The sequence below is a fragment of the Aphis gossypii genome, chromosome X (assembly GCF_020184175.1).
Source record: "Aphis gossypii isolate Hap1 chromosome X, ASM2018417v2, whole genome shotgun sequence".
Taxonomy (NCBI): domain Eukaryota; kingdom Metazoa; phylum Arthropoda; class Insecta; order Hemiptera; family Aphididae; genus Aphis; species Aphis gossypii.
In genome coordinates this window covers 3,254,581-3,266,871 of record NC_065533.1, presented here as the reverse complement: position 1 = coordinate 3,266,871, position 12,291 = coordinate 3,254,581, and positions in this window count along the sequence as shown.

Sequence of the window (12,291 nt, the reverse complement as noted above, 5' to 3'; positions counted from 1 at the left end):
ACTTCTTTAAAATTTAGACAGTATAGACAATTGGTATTCATGTCTATGAATTATTGTATTTATGTAGGTTTTGGAATATAATATTATAGTATCGATAAAGGGTGTACTTACGCTACGCAGTTCACATATAAATATATAATATGTAAACGAGGTCAATATAATATGGGTCGTAACTCGTAACTGCATAGACACTGCAGCTTTTTGGACTGTTTTATAAGGAACTATATATAAAAAAAATAATGATAATTTTTATTTTTGAAATAGCTATAATGATTATTATATTGTATGTTGATTACACGGAGCATGACTTGAATAGTTTTCACACTTGGAATATTAAAAGATTTGTATTTTTATAATATATATCGGATAATTCTAACATAAAGACGTTGCTTTCGCATTTGGTCCATTTTATACGCACACTACACATTATATAACCTGCGGGCAGCAGCTAATTTATATGTATAGATAATAACCGTAATGTAGTCCAGGCGCGTCAAAGACGCTAGTGAGCTAGATTCTGTAGAGGTTAAAATTAATTACAATGCATACATTATATAGCTATGATGAATAATAATTCATAGTTAACAGTTTCCAATACGTATTACGTACTATCATAATATTAGTATACATAGTATAACATATTTCCTACGCACGTACTGGTAACACACTGAAATGTACCTTTATTGGATATATTGTAAATAATAAATTAATGTAATAGGTATATAAATGTAATAACAAATAATACATAATATATTAGATGTTATTAAGTTATTTTTTCCTAATAACATACTATAGTTACAACTATTATAATTTTATATTTTATTTTGACCTTAAGTATACTATAGTTATTTAAATTGTGTATACTATGTATTATATTTTAATGATTAGGTATATCAAAATATCAAACTCGAATAGGAAGTAAAAAATATGTTTTTTTACCTTATACATCTTTATGTATTAATTTGGCAATACTTAAGCCACTCAAGGCTCAAAAAAATTTAAAAAGTTAATGTAGGTATAAACGGTATAGTAACTGCTACATGCCTACATGTGTTGTTTTCTTTAGACTATATCGCCCATACATGGTATGCGTAAAACAGTATAATACTATACTGTATACAGTATACACCTATATCAGCTAGTCTAGTATCAATCTGATTATTACAAATTTTATGGCAGTTCAACTTCACGCTTCACGCCTACCAAACATTCAAAAACAATATTTTATGTATTATCATTTACCACTACAATAATAATACGTGTTCTGTAGATACTATATAAAGTATAGGTATACATAATTATGTAGAATGTAACGGTGTTACATATACAGCTAGGTGTGTAGTAGTTTGCCTGAGTTTATAATTTAACTTTTGATAATTATTATTTATTTTTAATGTGAATCACTGATAATATATTGTAATACCATGTTACCTACCATTATACAAAACTAGGATGACCACCTGTCCATAACCTTTTCATTAATATTATTATTTTTTCTTCTCATTTAAGTTTTATGATTTTTTTTTTTTTTTTTTAGACGTTATCGAGTTAAGTTAATATTATGTTAATATATGTAATAGTTACATATATTATAGATTTAAGTCAATTTATATATAATTATAATAATTGGAAGTTGAATCGTTAATTTTCGTCAAATATTCATGATATAATATTATAGATGTGTTAAACGTTCTATTTAAATTCTAGGAAGTATATACATAAATTTATATCAAATTACATAACGATGTAAATGTTTGAACAAGAGAGGGATTTAGTGGAGATTAGCGCATTCAAGGGATAACACCGCGATGTGTGCTTCCTATATAATGTATATATACCTATATTGACATTGGTGCAAATCCTTATTAAATCCTGGGGGTGCTATTAATAATTATAGTAGGTAGGAACTAGGTATAATGAAATACAGTGGAAAATAGTTGGGGGTGCTAAGCACCCTTAGCACCTCTGGGATTTTCGCCAATTATATATTAGTAAAACTTAATCACGTACGATTTTTATATTTTTGATAAAGCTATTAAAGTCATTTATTACTTTTATAGTATTATAATTTTTTTTTCTAAAAATATTACATTTATTATAATATTTGGTTATAATATAATAATCTATATTTAAACCATATCATATCAACTTATATCACATAAAATTTAATAACGTCCATTCTGTTGCAATAAATACTGTAATAAAACAGTTAAAATAGTAATTTCATCCAAATTGGAACTTAAAATGTCTAAAAATAATAATTTTATTTTTAAATTTTTTAGAATTTATGGTTTCATTATGATCTCCTTATGAAAAATCTTATATTTTACAATTTTTAAAACTTAAATACAAAAAGAAGAGTTTTTATGAATTTTCAACTATAAAATGGTTTGTAATTTTGTGTGCTGAAATAATAAAATTATAAGAATATAAACATTTTTATAAATATACATATAAAAACTGTCTTTTTTTAATATTTTATACGGATTTGAGAATAACTTGTATGGGAATTTGTATTATATTTTCAAAAATTTTGATGAAGTACGAATAATTTTATTTCAACATTTATATATATAAAAAAAAAAGTAAAAATAATACAAAAATAAAGGTGAATGTCGAATATCGTAAACATTTGAACTTGAAATGCTCATTAACAATTGATTTGACTTCCTGGTACAATTTTAATAAAAATAATATAAAATATAATATAAATAATATAGGTTGAAAAACTAATTAGAAATCGTGTATTAAATTACTCTTACGAGTAGGTAAATAAACAGACACTTTTTATAAACTTCCAACAAAATAATTTACTTATTTTCGCGATTTTTATGAATTTTTTCAAAATTCTAACTTTAAAAAAATAAGAACTTATAAAGAGCTTTGTATTTAATTTTCAAGCATTTATATCCAGGAAATAATTTTTTATCGACATTTTTATAAAAAAAAAAAACTAAAAAAATAGAAAATTGTTCACAACTATAAATTATTCAAAATTAGTTGAAATATTTAAAAATTTTTATCATAAATAATAAAAACAATTGGTGAAAATTTCAAATATCTATTATCTACGGTTATTCGTTTTTAAGTTACACCTAAAAAATAAAACCGATTTTATCAAAAATTAAATTTGCGTTAACATTGTCGTTTTTCTTTCTTTTTTTTTTTGTTTATTTCTTTTTTTTAAATTATAGCAATAAATACTATGAATTTAAAGTGCAAACTATATCTAATGATGTTTTATATCAAAAACCACTCCCATTTTTGAAAATCGAAGTATTTTATCAACAACTTATCGTATAATCATTCACAACAAAAAACACATGATAAAATCAAAACATTCATTACTCCGCTCGGAATCTAGGAATCTAATGTAAGTTTTATTTTAAACTAAAATCTTGAATGTGACAACGGTGCATAGCGTATCATACTCAATCGTTGTCTTTTGGGGTAGGTACATTTTAACGTGAATTGTTTTACGAAAATGTACGGAATCATGTGGTTTCTCTGTAATATCATATAGACATCGCCATTATAATAAAATTCATATGTAGGTGTTTTTGTGTGTGATTTATTTAGCCTATGATCGCGTAAATTGTAAAAATATTTAACAATATTACCTAATATATTAAGTCATGTTAAGTTATGGGTTTTAATTGTTTCTTGCCATTTCGTGCCAAAGAATTTTCGACGTGCACAATCGTACAATTTCCAAAATGAGTCAATATATATAATATATGGTGTATTACCTACGGATATATTATGAGGTATTATTTAACTGCAATGTATAATGCACTGATTATTTTTTTCATTTTTCTTTCCTTTTATTAGATAGAAGCTTTTAATAGGTCGTATCCTATATTATGTTGTATTTGTCGTCCGTATTTCAATGTATAATATTGATAATAATAGTAATATAATATAGGTACTATACTATCATAAATCATTACTACCATATTAAAATAATAAAATTGATTACATTTATTTGAAGATGTACCTAGTATCTATTATACGCGATCATCACTGTTCAACGATCATCAAAATATTTAAGCATGCCTGTGTGTTCGATTTTTGTCCGACGAGGACAACTACAGATGCGATGACATTGCAGCAGCTATAGCAGTTATAGCGGACGTGAGCACCTTGCGAAATCGAAATCATTCTTATAATAATAATTATTATTATTTTTATTACCATTATTATTGTTGTTGTTTTAGTGTTAAGATGTTGTTTGTATATTTATACAACACATATTTTATACTAAACTACTACTACTACAATACAGTGGTATTACTATACTATTATTACCATACTATACGTGGAGATAAAAAATTTATATTATGTCAATCAAATGCTACTGATATAGTGATATGTATATATTATTATACGCAACGATAAAAACTTCCAAGCAACTCTATATAGCTGTTAATGTTTATTAACATCACAAAAAAACAACTTATTGCTTAATGTACATACACGAAATAATACCGTAACTAATAACTACAATATAATTTGTATTCGTGTATTCATCGGTATTACCTACGCTATTGTTATATCCTATATCTATACAATATACATATTATAATATATATATATATCTACATCAATAATTATTATATACATGGGGGAGGGGTAACTTATGAATAAAAAAGTTAGTTAAGTTAAAATATAACATAATTTATTATTATTAAACCTAACCGAACTGCCATCATGATTTCCCGACAGATCGTATCATGTTATATTGATATAAATTATTATTTAAAATATTTAATAAGTAATAACGCTTGGCAGCAATGGCCATTTGGAGTAATTTACATATTTTATTTATTTTTATAAATACAAATCGGATGTATAAAAATGAGATATATGGTTAACAAATAGACATTATGTCAATATAATAATAATATATTAACGCAGTATACATATAATATTGTAAATAGTGATATTATATTTATATGATATAGCCATATAGGTATATCTCTTATACAAAACCTTATTAGTATTTAGTAGTATACAAGCAAAAACATGATTCATTTAAAAGTATAGTATAGGTATAGTCATTATTTCAAAAAATTTTAATGTTTTTGAAAATTTTATTTTTACACAGCTATAGATGTCGGTAAAAACCAATTTTAATCAATTAATAATTATTTGTTTTTTTAATGAATGATAACATACATTTATGTATTCTACAGTAGATTATTTTTCGAAGAACCTACTTTGATAAGGAACAATTGATTTTTGAATTAGTAGATTTAGATATTAGGTATTTATGAATAAACACAATTTTATACCGTTCTTTTGTTTTTTCGATCTCTATATACTCCTCATAACTAAACTTTAAATATTTTAAATTGAATTCTTTCAAAATATGATTTTTATTCAACAATATTATATTCCGAAAAATACTCTGACTAGAAATGTGGAATTAGAAGTATAATATAGTGTCATTAAAAAAGTAAAAATTTAAGAAATAATAACGATATAAAAATATAATTTATATTGTTTTGTTAAGATATAAAATTATGTGAAAAAAAATATTTTAAAAAAATTTAAAACTCTTTGACCACCTTGTATACACATTGTAACGTAATAATATACGATGATGAAATAATACAATTTATTTTCTGCAAATATGTATACAAAGTAGGTAGGCATTAACTGCTGTTGTAGCATATTGCATATATGTAACATAGTATGTATATATACAAATGATTGTATAATATATGTATGCATTTGCCTATAGGTACATCGAAAACGTCTCGCCGTTTATAGACGACAAACACTGAAACACGTGCTCTATTTATGTAACACACAGACGCGCAAAAACACGCAATACGATATGTTACGATAAAGGTTTTTTAAACACTCCATATAAGTACGTTTCAAGCGAACAAACAACGAGATACGATGTCGAAACGCGCGCAGCAATATAACGGTCGTGTCGAGATTCATCGGCAGCAGCAAATGATGGTCTATCACAACTGCAGCTTCATTTCGTTTATCATTAATATTATCTATTCGTCTAGGTCAAGTCTGGTCCTAATGTTGTACGTATTTTTTTTTATTCAATTGAATACATATATACCTATGACTTATATCAAAACACAATAAGCAACAACAATTCATTTGATAAATGAATATATTTTATTTATATAAATTGAAATATACTGATAAAATAATACATACAATATTGATAGTAGGTATAGCTGACCGACAAACGAAAACGATCCGATAAGCTGACCAAGGGTCCTATCATTGGATAAAACCCTATTTTAACCGGAGCTATATAAAATATTTAGATTAATTTTAAAGACAGCATCATGGCACCAACGTCTTTTAATCATCGAATTAGATTATTTGGTAGTAATTTATTGTTGTGAGATTTAAAATAAATATGCTTTTTGAATTTATTTATTTCACATTTTGAGGTTTTTCTATGTTTTCATCTAATGTTTTACGAACACAAATAACAAAAACGGTTATAACACAGTATATATATGTAATGTATTCTTATATAGCTGCGGAATGGTCTAAAAAAACTCAAGTGTAATTAATATGTACCTATCAATTTCTTATATTATTAGTAAGACCATTTCTATAGACCATTTTATAAATATCTTTAAATAGTAGGTGTTAATAGCTTAAAAACTAGGAACACGTTTGAATATTAGCATCGATATTTTCAAAAATATTATCTACTAGTAGTTTAGGTACAGTATAATATACAGCCAAATAGGTTCTCGTGTGGAAAAAATGAATTTGTATCGTCCCAAAGAACTTCCGAAATGGTATAAAAATCTATCGAAGTGGTCCTTCGAACAGAATTTTCAATAAATTAAAGAAAAAATGAGGGTGAACATGGTTAGAGAATCATCTTGTATACCAACACGTAATAACCATAAGTCCACACAACTATAATAATAAACTTACCTACATAATATTATAATACAATATTATATACGAAATACCTAACCTAACCTGTTGATAATACTAAATTTGCTGTAGAAAATATATAAACAAAATTTAATAATGATATGAGCTATTAGGTTTTTGAATTATATTTACATTAAATATCCATATTTATTGTTATTTTTATAATATTTTCAAGAACCACCAGAACACAAATTAACGTTTTTTAATTTTGTATTTAGGTAAAACAAAAACGACTGTAAGCCAAACATTAAGTGAATGCTGCTCTCAAACACTAGCACGCTGCAGTATAAAATAATATTTTTTCGAAACAATATTTCAAATGCACTAAAAGCGACAGGAAAAAGTTGCCACGGACAAACACTCGAGGGACAAATGCCTTATGTATACTCTCACGTGCACACATTGTATTTACAACCATATATATATATATATAATATAAACGTATAATAAACGTGGGGACGAATCAAAAACGGCTGTGTGTGCTCAGCAACAATAATATACATACCTATATACGTATTTATAATAAGACCGCGGTCTCGCGTTTGGATAACACCGAGAACTATTAATTTACTCGAAAAAAAAACGCTGTAATTAATAACAATTAATACATAGATGATGTGTACCTAATGTAGTATATTATAAAAAAAAAAAAAACGGTTAGCATATTCTTCTGTTGCTGTATGTTGGGCACGTGCAGCGTGAGTACCTATAGTCAAGTATAATATAATATATCTACATAATATTATATTATATCGTACATAATATTATAATGCAATTTCGTTATTATTGTATAATATACTGTAAGTTATAATATGTAATATACAAACCCGGCTTGTTCTCTAAAAACACCTGTACGGTATAATAATTATGCGTGTGCATCATCGTTTATACTACGGGTACGCGTAGTAGGTATACGTATATTATAGCTGGCAGATTCGAACGCGCCACCGCCGACGCCGTCCGTTTGTTTTAATAACGTGAATTTATTCCGAGTATACCTAATAATAACAATAACATTGCGTTATGAATTACCATAATATATTATTATATCTGCACTCGCTATAGTCGCTATATACACAATAATACTATGTACATGTATTTCGTATATAATATATTAAAATATTATGTAGGTAAGTTTATTATTATACTCGTAGTTGTGTAGACTTATGGTTATTACGTGTTGGTATACTGCAGAATGATTCTCTGACCGTGTTCACTGTTCACCCTCATTTTTTCTAATTCTAATTTATTGAAAATTCTGTTTTTGTTTTTAAATTTGTAACTATATTTAAGGACCCACACTTCGATAGATTTTTATACCATTTAGGGAGTTTTTTGTGACGGTACAAATTCATTTTTTCCACATGAGAACCTATTTGGCCTATTTGTACTTATTTTTACTGTACCTAAACTACTAGACACTAGTAGATACCTAATATTTTTGAAAATGTCGATGCTTCTAAATCAAAATTCAAACGTGTAACTAGTTTTTCAGCTACACCTACTATAAAGATAATTATGTAATGGTCTATAGGAATGGTATTAATAATAATATAAGATATTGATAGGTTCATATTAGTAATACTTGAGTTTTCAAACCATCATAATTCCCATACATTTTAAGCTCATTAGCATATATCTATTATAAGCAAGTACAAAAAGTCAAAAACTCTTTGTTTGATTATTTAAAAATTTTAAAAATAATCCTCTGTATATTTACAATATATAATATAAGGTTGGTTCTCATCTGGAAAAAAAGAAGCTATAGCTACTGGAAATTTTTTTAATAGTGTAAAAAATATCTAGTATTTTAAAATATATGGCCCTTAATATTGTGTTTTAAAGTAACAAAAACCAAAATTTTAATAAATTTATTACCAGTGGAAAATAAGAAGGTGACCATGTTTGATGAATCACTCTGTATGTATTAAATAAAGTCTTAAACTTGCGCGTACAAGTCATATGGTAGCACGTTCTAGAATAAAATACGATGACGCAAGCGAGTTTAATAATAATAACGTTATATTGACTTTATTATTATAATTGTTATATAGTTATACTGTGTATTGTGTAATAATAACATTTTTAAAAACCGACGATTGTGCGAACACGGTACTACGGTAGACACGAGGTTGTTCATATATAGCCATATAGACTACGTATTAAATGCATAGAATAATATTATTATAATTTATTTTATTATTCGGCTAAATTGACAAAAAAAACAGTATAAATTGATAAAATATATTATAATATTATACGGATCCAAGTTTTCGCTAAGTCTTAATATACGTACGTAATTCGTTTCCATCAATGATATGTAATATTTAATAGGCAAGGAAACTAGATTCTTATGTGTAAAGTATAGAAATATGTTAATATGCTTTTAAAAATCCTATATAAATTCTCCCTATATTCTCTTAAAAATGAGAAAATGTGTTTTCATGCAACGTGTACTCATCAACATAATATACTTATATATTACAATATAGTAATAGAGCTATATTGTTAACAATATTAAATAATTAATAGTAAACAAATTAATAAAATAATTTTCAAAAAAAATCACAATTCCAAAAAATTATAAGCGGTAAACAATTAAAAAAATGTGTTAATATACATCAAAATTATAATTAATTAGTTCTTTTTTCATATGCAAATTTTACAAAAATGCCAAGGTATATGCTAAAAATTACCCATGCAGTACTTTCAAACATGGGACAAAAATTGTTACTTTTTCGATGGTATTCGAATTACAATTTAAATAATAATTTATAATAATTATATTATTTATTTAATTTTCAAATATATATTTTACATTTAAATATATATAAATATTTTAACATTATGTGGTATCGAGTTAGTATGCACAAAATAGTTTGTTGTTGTCGTTCATTTAAAACTGACCATTAAAAATGATTCTGGGAAAGAAATAACATTGTTTCGTCTGATCTACACTATTATAATACCACTATGCAAATCAACAAAATGATTATAACAGATGATACAATAGATGCAAATATAAATTGATGGTTCTTTACGAAAAAAACATTCCATTTTTTATAACGTGCAGTATTATATTAATACTTTAGGTATTATTACACGTTTGAAATGTTATTACGGTGTTGACGTTTTTAAAAATGTTGTTTTTGTAAAAATCGTGAAAATGGATCGTATTTAATACTGTACGAGGTTTTTAATAAAAGGTCGTAGTCCGACTCGTCCGGGTAGTGTCAAAACGTCTGACGTCGAAAACAATCACGGTCTGCAATTACTCTGCTGTAACGCGCATATAAATGCATAACGTCACGTCAACTGAAACGGCACGTGCAGGAGTCGAGTGGAAAAAATATGTTGGAAACAGACCAGTTTGGCCAAAAAATCGTACATGCACTTACGCTTTTTCTATAAATAAGTAAACGGTCATTTTTTTGTTTTAATTTTTTTTTCTCGCTTTTTTGTACGTCATAATATAGCGTAATACATATTTTGTTTATAAATGTTCATTATAATGTATACATAATATAGTGTTATGAAATATTACACTGCGCGTTCGAATAAAACGTCTCTCGACCGCACGCATAATAACATAATATAATAGGAGTGATTCGCTGCCGACGATGTGACATTAATTTTCATTTATATTTTTCTGTATGAAAATGGGTGGAAAAAATATGAATATTTTTCCACTGTGCGAGGCGTTATTTTGATTAATTGTTACATTACACTGCACGTGCACTGTGCACTGCATATTATAGTGCACCTTTGACTCGTGATGAGTGAAATAACGACAAGCAGTTTCGACGTGCGTCATTGATAGTCTTTCACTAGTCTTTGAAGGGTTAACATTTATTTATCAGTATTAATTACCATCGTTATTCACTTCGTATCTCGCTGTCTATCACATCGTAGATAGGTATCTGTAACAACTGTTTAACTTTTAAGCTTGATAAGAAGGGTTGAAGACGATTTTTTTCTTACTCAGATTTGATATAATTTTGTTGTTTTTTTTTTTACTTAAGAAGTAAAGCAATATACTATTATATCACTTATACATTTTTGTTAAAATGTTTACAGCTCTAATAGTTTAAATTATATGTACCTATAAGGTTTTATCGAACTTGAATATGTATATTTTTCTTTACAACCAGTGGCATACAAACTAGGGCAGAATCAATTCTCCCTCATCAAAATATTTGGAAAAATTAATCTGTAATGAGATGTATTTTTTTGGTCAATAATAACGGAAAACTAAAATATATTATACCTATTCTATTCATATGTACTTTATTTAAGTATAGAAAATTGTTTATCTTAATAAAATAAATGAAATATTGTAATATTGTTTTATGTAATTCAGATTATAAATGTTGAATAATACAGCAGAACATTATCTTATGTTGGTATTATGGCTTATGGGTGTTAGAGTATTTACAATAAATCGTCGTTTTCACATATTACCGCGGATCGCGTCCCAATAATAGGTATTGTTTATTTTATAAAACATTTAAGCTCCCCCTCCCAAATGCAGGTCTAAATACAACACTGTGTACAATATTATTGTGTATTTTTTAATACTATACAATGCAATTAAATGACAAAATGCATGGTTGGAAAAAATTTACCTTTTGATATAAAGTTGGTTATAAATTAAACACAATTATACCAAACAAACAAAACAAAATTATAGACTTATTTACTTGTAAGCATATGGATTTATTTGCCGTATTGTATATATGTATAGAGTCACTACAGTGGCTGCCAGATAACAAATTTATCAGTGATGTCAACATAAGTTATAGCAAAAGTAAAAATAAAAAATAAAAATACTATTTAGATTTAGTACCATAAAAATATGACATGGTTATTTCATTCCTAGTTAATTCATAAGAATATATTATTTCAATGACATTTACATAAACATAAATTATAACATACAGCCATATAATACGCATTTATTTACATACTATTTTAAAATCATTTGTAGTTTTAGATTAATTTAGTTGAAATTCGATTTCGTAATAACTAATAAATCATCATACCTAGTACGTATAATCCTTATACCAAAATAAGTTCAGCACATAAGACGCTGGCAATAATTTTACTTCTAATCTCAGTATAATATAATTAGTTGATATACAGTTGATAATAATTATAAACTCGATTTTGACATTTCTTATTTTACTTTTAAGTTTCAACGATAAAATACGGAAATGATGAACATAGGTATCGTAACTGCTGTTGGCCACTAACTTGTATCGCTTCATCATCTCTGAACAGGATAGTGAAGTTATACGTCATAAAATGTATAAAATTAAAATTAAAAATTATCGCATTCTATTGTGAGTATGCTAC